Source organism: Pongo abelii, chromosome 3 (genome assembly GCF_028885655.2).
Source record: "Pongo abelii isolate AG06213 chromosome 3, NHGRI_mPonAbe1-v2.0_pri, whole genome shotgun sequence".
Taxonomy (NCBI): domain Eukaryota; kingdom Metazoa; phylum Chordata; class Mammalia; order Primates; family Hominidae; genus Pongo; species Pongo abelii.
The window spans coordinates 119,469,913-119,484,283 of record NC_071988.2 but is presented as its reverse complement, the minus strand read 5'-3'; the positions used below and the strand labels follow the sequence as shown (position 1 = coordinate 119,484,283).

General features: G+C 35.1%; 1 protein-coding gene across 9 annotated transcripts in view; it reads left to right on the top strand.

The window, feature by feature from the left end:
* Window positions 1-14,371, top strand: part of STPG2 (sperm tail PG-rich repeat containing 2) — a 706,287-nt gene that overhangs the window by 138,945 nt on the left and 552,971 nt on the right. The window lies entirely within an intron of this gene.

Sequence of the window (14,371 nt, the reverse complement as noted above, 5' to 3'; positions counted from 1 at the left end):
AGTTGAAGTTATGTTCTTATTAGCTTAAAATAAACTGTTATAACTTAAGACATTTTATGTAAGCCTCATGATAACTACAAAGGTAAACAGATGTACACAATATAAAGCAAACGGATTCGAAGCATAGCACTACAAAAAATCATCAAATCAAAAAGAAAGACAGCAAGAGAGAAAGAAACAATGGAGCAGAAAAAAATCAGCAAAATAGCAATAGTATATTCTTACCTATCAATGATTACTTTAAATGTAAGAGCATTAAATTCTTCAACCAAAACACATATAGTGGCTGAATGATTGAAACAAAAAACCACAAACCAAGATCCAAGTATATGCTGCCTACTAGAGGCACACTTTAGGTTTAAGGACACACATACATTGAGTGGGAAGGGTTGCAAAGTATAATCCATGCAAATACTAAACAAAGTAGAGCAAGAGTGCTTCTCTTTATATCAGGCAAAACAGACATTAAGTAAAAAACTGTCACAAGAGATAAAGAAGGTCATTATATAATGATAAAAGGGCCAGGTCAATGAAGAAATTAAGAAGGCAATTAAAACGTTTCTTGAAACAAATGAAAATGGAAATACAGCATACTAAAATCTATGGGATACAGTGAAAGCAGTGTCAAGAGGGAATTTTATATCAATAAATACCTACATCAAAATAGTAGAATGACTTAAATAACATAAAAATGAAGCTCAGGGATCTAGAAAATTAAGGAAAAAAAAAGTTAGTAGGAAAGAAATTATGGAGATCAGAGGAGAAATAAATGAAATCATGACTAAGAAAATGCAGAAGATCAATGAAATGAAATGAAAAGTTGGATTTTTGAAAAGATAAAATCAACACACATTTAGCCAGACTAACTAAGAAAAAATGATAGGAGACTCAAATAAATATAATCAGAAATGAAAAAGACATAACAACTGAGACCACAGAAATCCAAAGAATCATTAGAGGTTATTATGAATAACTATATGCCAACAAATTGAAAAACCTAGAAGAAATAGATAAATTCCTGCACACATACAACCCTGAGATTGAACTATGAATGATAAAGGGGCCAACTCATCGAAAGGATGTGATAATAGTAAAATTATCTGCACTCAACATTGGAGCACATAATTTGATATTAACAGATATCAAGGGAGAAATAGGCAGCAATACAGTAATAGTAAGGGACTTCAATACCACACTTTCAACAATGGATATATCATTCAGTCAGAAATTCAGTAAGGAAACATTGGATTTGAACTGTACTTTAGGCCAAATGGACCTAACAGACATATACAGAACATTCCGTTCAACAGCAGCAGAGTACATATTTGTCACAAGCACACATGGATAATTTTCCAGAATTGATCATATGTTGGACTACAAAACAAGTCTTAAAAAATTAAGGAAGAGTGAAACTATATTAAGTATCTTTTTGAATCATAATGGTATGAAAGTAGACATCAATGACTGGAGGAAAACTGGAAAATTCACAGATATATGAAAATTGAATGACACACTTCTGAACAACTAACAGGCCAAAGAAGAAATTAAAAGGGAAATCAAAAGATATCTTGAGATAAAAAAATGAAAAAAACCCAACATATCAAAATTTATAAGATGCAGTGAATGCAATTCTAAGAGGAAAGTTTATAGCAATAAATGCCTACATCAAAAAAGAAGGATCTGAAATAAACAAATTAAGCCCAAAGTTAACAAAGAAAGAGAAATAAAGATCAGAACAGAACATTGAAATAGAGACTAGAAAATTAATAGAAAGGATAAATGAAAATAAAAGTTGGGTTTTTAAAAAAAAGATAAAGAAAATTGACAAACCCTGGGCTACACTGAGAAACAGAATATACTCAAATAAAATTACAAATGAAAGAGCAGACACTATAACTGATACCATAGAAATTCAAAGGATCACAAGACACTATTGTGAACAATTGTATACCAACAAATTGGATAACCTAGAACAGATAGATAGCTTCCTGGAATATACAACTTACTAAGACTGAATAATGAAGAAATAGGTAATTGAACAGACCAATAATGAGTAAGCAGCACACAGTTGGTTCATGCTTTTTTAATTCACTCCACCAATTTAAGTGGAGAATTTAGTATATTTATATTCAAGGTTAAAATTGATATGTGAGGCTTTATTCCTGTCATAATGTTGTTACCTAGTTGTTTTGTGGATTCTTTTTTTTTTCTTGTTTATCTTTGTGGTTTGGAGGAGTTCTGTCATGTTATAATTTGATTTGTTTATCTTTCTCCTTTGTCTAGTTGTTTTATAAAACCTGCGAGTTTTTATAAAACTATTTATAAAACCTGCGAGTTTTTATAAAACTATTTATAAAACCTGTGACTTTTTATACTTCTGTTTGTTTTTATGATGGTGAGTATTGACTTTTTGTTTTCATGTTTAGAACTCCTTTGAGCATTTCTTGTAGGACCAATCTAGTGGGGACTAGTTCCCTCAACATTTGCTTCTCTGGGAAGGACTTTTTTTCTCCTTCATTTGTGAAGGTTATTCTGACAGGCTATAAAATTTATGGTTGATAGCTTTTTTTTTAAATTTCAGAATTCTGAAAATAAGTTCCCAATCTCTTTTAGCTTGTAAGGTTTCTGCTGAGAAGTCTGCTGTTAGTTTGATGGGATTTCCTTCATATGTGACTAGATGCTTTTCTCTTGCTGATTTTAGGGATTTTTTCTCCACAGTGACAGCCTGATAACTGTATGGCATGATGAAGTTCAACTTGTAATTTAATTACTGGTGTTCTTTGGGCCTCTTCTATCTGGATGTTCACATATCTTGGAAGTCTAGGGAAGTTTCATCAATTATTTTTTAAATAGATTTTCCAAACATTTTGCTTTATTTCTCCCTTGGAAATACCAAGGATTCTTAAGTTTAGACACTTTATTTAGTCCTATACTTCTCAAAGGCTTTGTTTATTGTTTTTATTTTTGTCTGACTGGATTAATTCAAAAGACCTGTCTTCAAGTTCTGAAATTCTCTTCTGCTTGATTTAGCCTATTATGGAAGTTTTCAACTATATCTTATAATTTTTTAAATGCATTTTTTATTTCCAGAAGTTTCATTTTTTTTCCTTAAAGGATATCTATCTGTTTGGTAAATTTCTCATTCATATTCTGAATTGATTTTATGATTTCTTTGTATTGATTTTAAGATTATTCTTGGATCTCATTGAGTTTCATTAACATCAATACTTTGAATTCTTTATCTTGCATTTCACAAATTTTATTTCAGTTAGGATCCATTGCTAGAGAGTTAGTGTAATCCTTTGGGGTGCGTCATAACACTCTGCTTTTTCATATTCCAGTATTTTTATGCTGATTACTTCTCCTCTAGAGAAACAGTCACTTCTTATTTTTGAATTCACTTCCATTGTGACAGGACTTTGTTTCCTTTAGGGTGTGTTTATAATGTATGCTGAGTAGGGGTGTTTGGCTTTGCTTCTGGGTATGTTTGGTGGTGAAGAATCTATGAATTTTTTGATTATAGGTAGACTTAGTGTGATGGCTTTCTCAAATATTGGTTGTAGTGGTGGTGTACCAGGAGGGTGAGCAGGCTCACAGCTTCCTGAGAAGCTGGAGTGCTCTAGAGGTCAGTGTATACATTGACCTCCAGGACAGTAGGTCACACTTGCAGGTAAGATCTGGCTGCAGTGGTGCAACAGGTTTTATGTTTGATCTTTGTTTATCAGAAAAAGCGCTCTGGTGTCCCAGGCATAGGCTTGGCTGTGGAACACTCAGTGTTTGGGTTTTACATTCAGCCTTGGAGCAGGGGGTGAAGCTGTACAGAGCTGGACCAGGCAAATCCATACTCGAGTTCCCCAGTGGCAGCTGAGGGAATTGGCTCTGACAGGGATCTGGGGGGCAGTTGCCAGATGCCTGGAGATAAGCCTAGGTGAGGACTGGAGAAACTGCTTCTGCACCAATTTCTTTGCACAGGAAGGGAAGGATGGCCCAAATGCATGGTCCATGTGAACAGGTGTGGGACCCACCTTTTTCTCACACTTCGGAACTGGTTGGGCTCAGTTCCCAGTCCTGACCAAGGGAGTGAGTTGGGAAGCTCAGTAGAGTCATACACAGTCTGGCTTTAGATCACAAAGCTATCCTTGGCCTCAAATCTTGCTACCTAGGTAAAATCAGAGCTTGTCAGCAAATCTCTTCCTGTTCTTGTCCTGTGAAGTGGTAGAGTCCAATTATAGTGTCACAGCTGGAATCCATACTCATCTCTCAGTTCTGAGTGTGGAGTCCTCTCCCCTGCTCCAGAACCAGCACTCCAGTCTCCAGCCTGAGACTCTAATGCCAGTGGCAGTTGCTGCTGCTAGGTTGCTAAATTCTGCCCAGCTTGATATGAGGCTAGATTGAGAATGATTTCTTCCTATAAGTTTCTAGGTCTGGGAACATGCATAGGGAACCTCCTAGTGCCTTCACTTCTCACAGTCTCTCACAGCCTTTACTTCTCACAGCCTCTCCTCATGTTAGCTTTAGGGATTGGGAGAGACAATGTGCTTTCCCGTGGCCTGGGTTGCACTGTTCCCCAGTGGAAGGGTGAATCACAGAGGGACACTCTCTTCCTCTTTCCTCTTTGGAACTTTACTCACAGTTCTCAGCCATATCCTGTTGTGCAGGCTGTCTGACCAGCTTCTCTTCCCCGTGATGTGAAGTGTCCTTTACTTTTTGGTTGAATTCCCATGATCCTTCATGAATAAAGTTTCACAGTATGAATCACTACTCTACCAGGTGGGTGAAGCATGCTGGAGAGCCTTCTAATCTGCCATCTTGGAAGAAAAACAATATTGAGTAAGGAAATTGAATAATTGATTAAAAAGCTCTCAACAAAGAAAAGCGCAGGACCTGATGGTTTAATTGGTGAATGCTAGTAAACATTTAAAGAGTTAACACCAATCCTTCTTAAACTCTTTCAAAAAATGGAAAAGGAGGGAACCATTTTCAACTCATTTTGTTAGCCCAGAATTATCCTGATAGCAAAGCCAGACAAGGACACTATAAAAAATAATGTTACAGGCTAACATTTCTGATGAACAGAGATATAAAACTTCTCAACAATATACTCTCAAGTCAAATTAAATAACACACCAAATGAATTATTCACAGTGAACAAGTGGGATTTATTTTGGATGCAAGGATGGTTCAACATATTCAAATTAATAAATGGGATATATCACATTATAAGAATAAAGGAAAAAAGCCACAGTATCTCAATAGATGCATAAAAAGCATTTGACAAAATTCAGCAAAAGTCTCAGCAAATTAAGTGTAGAAGGAATGTACTTCAACATAAGAAAGGCTATATATGACAAACTCACAGCTAACATTATAGTCAATAGTGAAAAACTGAAAACGTTTTTTCAAGATCCAGAACTAGGCAAAGATATTCATTATCATGACTTCTATTTAATGTAGTATTGGAAGTCCTATTCAGAGCTGTTTGTTCTTTAGAGCATGTGATGATTAATACTAAGTGTCAACTTGATTGGATTGAAGGATGCAAAGTATTGTTCCTGGGTGTGTCTGTGAGGGTGTTGCCAAAGGAGATTAACATTTGAGTCACTGGACTAGGAGAGGCAGACCCACCCCTAATCTGGGTGGGCATCATCTAATCAGCTGCCAGTGTGGCTAGAATAAAGGAGGCAGAAGAAGTTGGAAGGATTTGACTTGCTGAGTCTTCTGGCCTTCTTCTTTCTCACGTGCTGGACGCTTCCTGCCCTTGAACGTCAGACTGAAAGTTCTTCAGGTTATTGACCTTGGTCTGGGCAATAATTTTTTTTAGCTATTATCCCCTAAACATGAGCAAACAAAACCAAAAATAAACAAATGGCATTGCAGTAAACTAAAAAGCTTTTTTTTTTTAGTCAGCAGAGCGAAGGGACAACCTACAAAATAGGAAAAATATTTTTAAACCATACATCTGTTAAGGGCTTAATATCCAAAATATAGAAAGAACTCAAATTGATGGCAACAAAACAAATAACCTGATTTTTAAAATGGGCAAATAACCTGAATAGACTTTTCTCAAAAGAAGAAATACAAATAGCCAACAGTTATATGAAAAAATGCTTAACATCACTAATCATCAGTGACATGGAAATCAAAAGCAAAATGAGATATCAGCTCCCACCTCTTAGAAAAGCTATTATCAAAAAGTCAAATGACAGCAGGTGTTGGGAAGGATGTTGAAAAAAGAGAATGCTTATATGTTGTTGGTAGGAACATAAATTGGTACAGCCATTATGGGAAACAATATGGAAGTTTTTTAAAATATAAAAATCGAACTACCATATGATCTGGAAGTCCCACTTCTGAGTATATAGCCAAAGGAGATGAAATCAGTATGTTGAAGACATATCTGTACTCCCATGTTCATTGCAATATGATTCACAATAGTCAAGATATGGAATCAACCTAATGTTCATCAATGGATGACTGGATAAAGAAAGTGTGACACACATACACACACAGAGGAATATTATTCAGACTTAAAAAAGAAGGAAATCCTATTATTTGTGATAACATGGATGAAGATGGAGGACATTATGCTAAGTGAAATAAGACACACAGAAAGATGCATGATCTCACTTATGTGAAATATTAAAAAGTTCAAGAAGCAGAGAGTAGAATAGTGGTTGCTAGGGGCTGGGAGGTGGAGAATATGGGTCAAAGGGTACAACATTATAGTTATGCAAGATGAATAAGTTCTGAAGATCTAATGTTATAGCATAGTAACTCTATTAATACAGTTTACACCTGAAAGTTGCTAAAAGAATAGCTCTTAATTGTTCTCACCACACACAGACATACACACACACACACGTAGTTATGTGAAGTGATGTACATGTTGATTAGCTTGAATATTATCATCATTTCACAATGTTTTCATACATCAAAACATCACATTGTACACCTTAAATGTACAGAATTTTAAATTTGTCTATTATACTTCAATAAAGATAGAAAAAATAATAAAAACTCCAAACCTATATGCCTTCTGATTTTAAAAATTGAATTTGAAACAAAAAGTGAAAAGTATGAATACATTCAAATTGCATTCAGTATGTTGGAGTTTTAAAGTATGGATAATGAATAAATGAATAATTGATACAACCATTTGACCACATTGAAGTAAGAATGTTGTCCAGAAAACACAGAATCATATGAGATTTTGAAATGAAATATAAATCTAATGCCAGTGAAGAAGATTATGATTTCATGTAGTCTTTTTAAGTGACATATATTATTATCCTGAGTGGCCTGAACTCATTACCTCCAAGCCAAAATATTGTGCTTTTTAATGTTGAGAATATTTTCTCAGGATTTTTTAAAACAATCAAACTCTAATACAAATAGCTTCAGTCTGGAATTTGGACTTTTTCCCAGCTCAATGTGTTTTTTTCGTCTTTGGAGAAAAAAAAAAAAACTGATGATGTATTATTTAGCTAATTTGTAAGCCAATTCCAAATGTTCCAACAGAGCATGAGCAACTAATTTCCAGGACTGAAAACCACTTAAGAGTGGATTAGAAATGTACTCAGTGTTGTCTTCCAAGTTGAAACACCCAACCTTCCAGCTTCTGCCTGTAAAATGTTACAACTTTTCATCTGTTAGAGTGCTGACAGTAGTCTTTGAGCCAGCACGCCATAATTTCTGGGCCATTTATGTTTAATATGAATGTCCAGACTTATCAGACAGCCATTAAACTGTTGGCACTATTTATAATGATCAATGATTGTGAATTCAAAATTTTCTAATTAAGTAGAAGCTAGCAAGAGAAATGAACTGCAAATATAACCTAAATTATAAATTAAGCTGTCCACCATTGAGTTGCATATAGCTGCCTTGGTGAAAGACTGCAAACAATATTATCCTTCTCATTGAAATAAAACTTATTTTTATGCTAATTTAAAAATGTATGGCTGGCTTTTATTATCAAAATTAAGAAACATTTTTAAAAACTTACCTAAATTGATGATCTTCATGTGCACTAATTACCCATTAATGAGTGTGCAGTTATAAAACTTTAAAAAACACTGTTATTAAAGACATAAGCAAAGAATTTCCTTCATCTTCAGTTTTAATTGTCTTGTTGTTTGTCTTAATGTTCTTAGGTAATTACAAGTAGTCTCAATTTAGGGAATGAGAGTTTCTCCATCATTTTCTTGACCCTACATCCATATGAAATCCATATTGACATTCCACCACACAGAGTCAGAGAAAGTTCTTATTCTGGTACTTTTATTACTTGATGACCTCATCTTCATTTTAATAAGATGAATAAGATGACCTTATTCATCTGCTTGAGGGGTCTATACATCTGGCCAGCTGAGCTACTTTCCTACTTCTTTTTCTGATTGCCATTGCCAATCCTCCATATACTTCTTTGAGCAGAGGATATGGGAAATTCTAATTTATTATGTTCACTAACTTGTGAATATAATAGGAAGTTAGATATTATGTTTTATAACAATGAGAATTGCAAAGACAAAATCAGTCTTTTTATGCTATCAGGTATTATTTGATGTCACTCAGTAGTCTTATTACCACATAATAATTTACTTAAATAAATACGAGTAATTGGGCCCTTTTCCTATACAGCACTTCAGAGATTTCTTCAGACCAATGCAATCCTAGTTTCCGAGCTATCAGTGTGTGTAAAGATCATGAAACCCTGCTACTACTTATAAACATGGACATTATAATTTCATCATGATAATACTATAACTAGGCTTAGAAAATGCCAACTCATTGATCAAACCTCTTTTTAGACTTTGATTTCACTAGATCTGGAGTTATGTGCAGGAATTTATATATGGAGTAATACGTATTTTTTTGTCAGCCCTTATGTCATCCAGGTAGAAGAATATTTTTAAATATATTTATACTCTAAGATACTAAAGAGCTAATTGGGGAATCTAGTGGCTTATGGGCTGAATTTAATCCATAGGTGTATTTTTATAGTTATTTCATAGTTGCTAAAAATTGAGTTAGTTGCTAATGTTTGTAACTTGTGAAATTTCACATACAAATCCAGACTTTCAGTATGACTTAAAAGTGAACAAAAGAATCTAATAATAGCCAGTTGGGGCTGATTAAATGCTGCTCCTGAGGATAAGCATGAGTGATTTCCTGTACGCCATTTTCCATTTAGCACTTATTTGCCTGCCTTGCCCTAGCAGGCATTTGAATTCTCTATCTTTGCAAGTGTAATAATAGTTAATCTTATATGGGTACTTTAGCTTCATTTGAGATTTATAACCCTTAACATTATTTCATTTGGATGTGTTTAATTGTCTGTGTATTATTCATTAAGTGATAATGTTTCTTTTCCTTTTAAAAAGAGGAATTTGGACTTGTAAAGAACAGGAAGACTATACTGACATTAAGTAACTCTGTGGAAGTTCACGTTGCATTGCATAGTAATAAATGTTAATGAACTCTGAACATTTACATAGCACCAATTTACCAAAATAGACATTATAAATCTTGACTGCTACTAGATAATGTACCACATAGGGTATAGTAATTACAGGAAACCTATACAAACTATTTGTATAGATTTCCTCTTGGTGAAAAAATTTTGAGTACAAAAGCCTTGTATAATTCTTGATTATTGTGGTGAGATTTTCAGGATGGCCACATTTACTCATATTTACTTTACTTCACAACTTGGGAGTGTAGCTTCAGATTTACGATATTAAATTTTTGACTCAGCTGAATTACTAATACCAGTGTTGACACGAACTGTTACTCAGCAGATGTAATATGGAATCAAAGTGGCTTTTCATCAGTTTTACTCAATTTCATGTTTGGTTAAAACTGCATAAGACAACCATCAACTCCAAAGCAATACTAATATACAGTCAAACCTAGCAGCTTACATTTAAATTCTGCCTTTCTTGATTTACTTGCCTAAATTTATATGGAAAAGCTACTTTTGGTTTCCATTTCTGTTACTGAACATATAGTCAGCTAACTAGTATATGATTTATCCTGCAAAACATGTCCTGTCACCAATTAAATTTTTCTCATTTGAATGGCATATAACCTAAGTGCTGCATCTGAGACCCAGTGACACTTGCAATGGTATTATTGATTAATACAAAGTTAATTTTCAAATTATTTATTTTTACTTATAGTTTTCCATACCATGTTTATGTGATTTTGTTTAAATTTAATCAGTTTAAAAGGAACCACATAGAGCATGTTTGTTTACTGAGAACAGAAACAAAGAATGCATTATACTTTCTAAATTAACCAAAATTTGTGTTGCAATTATGCAAACAATTGTAATAGATTATGTTCTTTTCTACAGTTTCCAGTCAAATTTATATATTTCTGTATTCAATCAATCATGAGGATTAGATTACTTAAAGAGTTAACTGTATCTAGGACATACTTTTAAAATATAGTCCATTTAAAATAAAAGAACTATTTTCTTTTGTTAAGACAGTGTCAAGTATAATCATATAGCAAAAATTAGGTTGATAGAAGTAGCCTGAAAATATTGTAAGTCGCAAACTTTCATTTTAAGTTGCTTATAAGTTTGTTTTTCCTTATTATAAGATGACATAACAGAAAGAAGATGCTGAATATTATCTTGTTTTTAGGAATTAAAATTGATATGTTTTCGTTAGCTCTGGAAAATGGAATAGTTATCAGTCTGATGAAAATATTCAATCTAGATGTTAGCTGGAAAATATAGTAAATGATATCAAAATTATGTTAGAATAGAGTCGAAAGATTAGAATGATCCACAGGTTCATGTGGGCCGTTATAAAGAGATTAGTGATATTAACAATATAGTATTAAAATGGATATAATACTGAGAACCACATAAATATTACATAATATTATTAGCCATTTTCACTTTTTTCTCCACAGAAATTCTCTGGACACCACATTTAATTTCATGGCGTCAGGTGCCATGTATATACAATAATCACTTCCAAATATACGGATCACTTCCAATGTGTATTTACAGCCCTGACCTCTCCACTGAGCTCCAGACCTCCATGAATTATTGTCTATATGACACCTGCCCCTTGGTTTACAGGAACTACAAAACTAACATTTCAAAATTAAATTAGTTTTTCTCCCAACCTTGCCCTGGTTTCTTTTTTGTTTTCTGAGACAGAGTCTCGCTCCGTCACTTAGGCTGGAGAGTAGTGGCATGATCTCAGCTCACTGCCACTTCTGCCTCCTGGGTTCAAGCGATTCTCATGCCTCAGCCTCCCGAGTAACTGGAATTACAAGCACATGCCACCACGGCTAACTTTTGTATTTTTAGTAGAGATGGGGTTTTGCCATGTTGGCTAGGCTGGTCTCCAATTCCTGACCTCAAATGATCTGCCCACCTCGGCCTCCCAAACTGCTGGGATTACAGGCATGAGCCACCGCGCCTGGCCTTGCCCTGGTTTCTCTTTTCTCTATCTGATAATTGCTTACATTCATTAGCCATGAGTGTGTCATAGTCACCTCTATGTGAAAGATGGCTAGGAAAAGGGAAGTTGGTAACTAGGATTGTGCTAGAAACCAATAATATCTGTCCCAACCACTTGCAAGCTATATTGTTTTTGAAATAATTTCTTTGTAGCACAGTTTTTAAAAATCTGTGAATTGAAATGTGCCTGGCAAATAGTATGTTCTTGGTAAATATTGTTTGAGTTATTTGTTTCTGCATAGCCAGTCACTCCAAAATGTAGTGCCTTAAAACAAATTGTTATTTTCCATGATTGCCCCAATAATGTCAGACAGGGTTCGATTACTAAAGCAAAATGACAATGCTTAAATCTATAGTTTATTACAGAAAAAAAAAATACAAATAGAAACAGCATTAAAGTTAAGAATATTCTTTATAGTCAAAGACCGTAGGGTTTCAGAGAGGCCAGAGTGAACTTTTTCTCCCCTCTCTAAGGCCATAACAGGACATGCTTTCTGTCTTGGATCAGGAACCACTGACATGTGCATGGAACACCACAGAATCAGGGAGCACAAAATGGAGTCTTGCCACGGTTTTTTACACTCTGCTGGACATTTAGGCATATTATTACATAACTAGCACCAACAGTAGAGCCCTCTATGGGTCTCACTGAGACCAGGTACAAATAATCACTTTTACTGTTATTGATTAGCAGTGCTCACAAGCTGATGCAAATCACTCCAAAACTCATAGGACCCATAATTACAAAACAATAATATTAATTAGTAGTTTCATATTTTGACCAGGGATCAGTGCCTTTTAGGTACTTTAGCAAAATGGCTCATGCTGATTCCAAACTTACTGGAGTTAACCTTCTCAGTAGAATGCTTCTCTGGGTTCACTGGGCTTAGGTAGTTTTTCTGATGCATGTGGTATTTCTGGTCCATGTCCTATCAGCTGGGGTGATTCATTTGGCTGCATTCATTTGGTGCTGGGGCTGGAATATCCAAGATATTTACATGTATGACACCTCAGAGGGGTTGGCTGTAATAACTGGGAGTTGGCTCGGCCTCATTTTTTGTCTGGGTAGTTAGACTACTTGTAAGGACGCTCTCGGCTCTGAGAGTGCAAATGTGGAACATACGCATATTCAGGCCTAGGCTCAGAAGTGGTGCTACATAATTTTCACTGTGCCAGTCGGATTCAAGGTGAGGGAAATGGATTCCATCTTCTAATGGAAGCATGGGATTACAGGGATAAGAGGCATTTTTGGTGACCACCTTTGTAGACCATCTATCATGACTCATTATTGTTCTAATTATTATATTATCATCACCCAACTATTTTCTAGTGAAAGAAGATATTGTCTCTTGACCGCATTTTTGAAATAGCCTTTTTACTGGTATCTCCGCTTCTATTCGCACTCCGTTCTTTAATATCTTCTTCATAGGCAGTCGGATTTATCTTTCTAAAAAATCTTTCATTTTAGGTTCAGGGGTACCTGGGCAGGTTTGTTATTTAGGTAAATTGCGTTTCACAGGGATTTGATGCAAGTAGACCCCAGTGTCTTTTGTTGCCTTTTTTGTGTCCATATGTATTCAATGTTTACCTCTCACTTACAAGTGAGAACATCTAGTATTTGGTTTTCTGTTCCTGTGTTAGTTCATTTAGGATAATGACCTCCAGCTCCATCTATGTTGCTGCAGAGGACATGATCTCATTCTTGTATTGTATGGCTGTATAGTATTCCATGGTGTATATGTACCACATTTTCTTTGTCCAGTGATATAGTTTTGATACGCATTATCACCCAAATCTCATATTGAAATGTAATTTCCAGTGTTGGAAAGTGGGACTTGGTGGGAGGTGATTGAATCATAAGGAAAGATTTCTCGTGAATAGTTTAGCACCACCCCCTTGGTACTGTCCTCATGACAGTGGGTGAGTTCTTGTGAGATCTGGCCATTTAAAAGTAACACCTTCCCCATTGCTCTTTTGCTCCCTTCTTTTGCCATGTAAAGTGCCTACTCCCCCTTTGCCTCCTGCCATAATTGTAGGCTTCCAGAGTCCTCCTTAAAAGCAGATGCTGCTGCTATGCTTCCTGTATAGCCTGCAGAACTGTGAGCCAATTAAATCTCTTTTCTTATAAATTACTCAAGAATTTCATTATAGCAATGTGAGAATGGACTAATACATCCAGTCCACTACTGATGGGCATTCAGGTTGATTCCATGCCTTTGCTATTGTGTATAGTGCTGCAATGATCATACCCATGCATGTGTCTTCATGGTAGAATGATTTATATTCCTTTGAATAGATACCCAGTAATGGGATTGCTTGGTCAAATGATAATTCTGTTTTAAGTTCTTTGAGAAATTGCCAAACTGCTTTCCAGCAACGGCTGAACTAATTTACATTCCCGCCAGCAGTGTATAAATATTCCTTTTTCTCTGCCACCTTGCCTGCATCTGTTATTTTTTGACTTTTTAGTAATAGCCATCCTGACCAGTGTGGAATGGTACCTGATTGTCATTTTGATTTGCATTTCTCTAATGATTAGTGATGTTGAGCATTTTTTTCATATGCTTGTTGGCTGTGTTGTATGTCTTCTTTTGAAAAATGTCTGTTCATGTCTTTTAACTACTTTTTAATGGGGTTGTTTGTTCTTTGCTTGTTAATTTGTTTAGGTAGCTTCCTTATAGATTCTGGATGTTAGACCTTTGTCAGATACATAGTTTCCAAATTTTTCTGTCATTCTATAGGTTGTCTGTTTACTCTGTCAACAGTTTCTTTTGCTGCACAGAACTCTTTAGTTTATTAGGTCCCATTTATTAATCTTTGTTTTTGTTGCAGTTGGTTTTGGCACTTTGTCATGAAATCTTTGCCAAGTCCTATGTCCAAAAGGGT